Raw genomic sequence first — 1758 nt, 5'->3', positions numbered from 1 at the left:
TCTTGTAGGCATGTTCAGTGCTTCTGTTTTTGCACTATGGAGCCAAGCACTCATCTTTGAAGTCAGCCATAAGCAATACGGTGGGAAGAAAGAAAACCCTTTATCCCAATACGCCCACGATGAAGCATCTGTTTTTATTTTATTTTTCACAAAATGAAATATCGAAAATGATAATGGTGAAATTAACCATGAGCAGCATCAGTGTTCTCCAACCAACAAATGCATCGGCAAGAATTCCACCCATACCACCAACATCGGCATCTAGAATATAGAAGCAACGCTTTCCTTTAGAAATACAGGTTTTGCCTAAATTTTAGCTTTATTTCATCCTAATGTCAAGCATATTTTGAAACCTATACATACCTTGGGACTTCAGCAAGAATTCCAGTTCTTGTGCGTGCTGATCAGGGCCAACAGCAATCCGGCGGACGCTGTCAGCGTGGAGTTACCGAGCAACCCCTTCCCGTTAGTCACGTCCCCTAGCAGGCTAGCACCATGAAGGCATCCGCCACGTCCTGCATAACGGATAGACGCTTCAGCAGCAGCTTCTCCCTCATCGTCCGCACCGCCTCATTCTCCTCCCCACAACCCTCCGCCAGCCGCATCTTGATTGAAGACTCCATCTTCATCACCACTTCCAGCTTGATGGTGATGGAGCCGACGTAGCCCAGCAGCTCGGCCCAGGCGCTGAGGCGCTGAAGGCGGGGGAGGAGCTGCGCCGGGAGGAGGCCAGCTTTCGCGAGCCAGACGAACTGCCCGATGAAGTAGTAGACGCCCTCGTCGCCGTAGGCGAGGAACACGAAGGGTGGAGGGAGGGGGCCGGGGTGCGCGTGGAGGGTGTTTACGTCTGGACGAACTTGCTGAGGCGGAAGGCTTGCGGCTGAGGCCGAGGCTAGACTCGAAGGACTTGAGGCGCGCGGAGGGGCCGAGGGCGAGGCGCGGAGTGAAGTTTGAGATCTTGAGGAGCTTGTCGACGCCGTCGCGACGGGCCAGGTAGGCCTAGAGGTGGGCGAGGAAGTCGCGGGGAGGCGGGCGCGCTGCGGCGGCGGTCTTGCGAGCCTCGGATGGCGGCAGGATCCGGCCCTGCTGCTCCATCTGGGGCGAGGAAGAGGGGAGGAGCTCGTTGGTGGTGGGGAGATAGATGGTGAGGGAAGGAGAGAAGGGGTGGGGGAGCGCCAGCTGCGGGGGAGGATGCTGGTGGCGGCGGCGGCTGCAGACGAGGGAGAGGGAGAGGGAGAGGAATCGAGGGATCGGGCCCGAGGGACTGAGACTGAGAGAACCCTCTGCTCTTTTTTTTCCTTCGACTGTTTCTTTTTTGTCGTTAGCTAGTCCGACGTGGATGCAGCCAGTAAGCGCCCATGATGCACACGTTAATGTTTTGGATAATTAATTATATAATGCAGATGAACTGGCGATGGATATACGCTGACCGACGCACTCCGGAGTTCATGAAAGGCTTGCGTTATTTTCTGGATGTGGCCCAGGCAAATAAGCGGAATAATTTTATGTGTTGTCCAAGTGCTGTTTGTCGGAATCAGAAGGAACAGTCTTCCCACAGAGTCCTCCACAGCCACCTGCTTCAGCACGGTTTCATGTCCGGCTATAATTGTTGGACCAAGCACGGAGAAAGAGGGGTTATGATGGAAGACAACGAAGAGGAAGATAATGATGACAACTATCATGATATGTTCCCTGAATACGGTACTGGTACTGGAATGGATGATGATGGAGAAGAAGCAGAAGACCAGCGGGCACCAG

The 1758-nt window shown here is 54.1% G+C and overlaps 1 pseudogene; it reads right to left on the bottom strand.

Moving 5' to 3' along the window:
- Nucleotides 1-372: 372 nt before the first annotated feature.
- Nucleotides 373-1350, bottom strand: LOC119355527 (annotated as a pseudogene).
- Nucleotides 1351-1758: the final 408 nt, after the last annotated feature.

The sequence above is a fragment of the Triticum dicoccoides genome, chromosome 2A (genome assembly GCF_002162155.2).
Source record: "Triticum dicoccoides isolate Atlit2015 ecotype Zavitan chromosome 2A, WEW_v2.0, whole genome shotgun sequence".
NCBI classification, from domain to species: domain Eukaryota; kingdom Viridiplantae; phylum Streptophyta; class Magnoliopsida; order Poales; family Poaceae; genus Triticum; species Triticum dicoccoides.
This window is presented reverse-complemented; position numbering and strand designations above follow the sequence as displayed.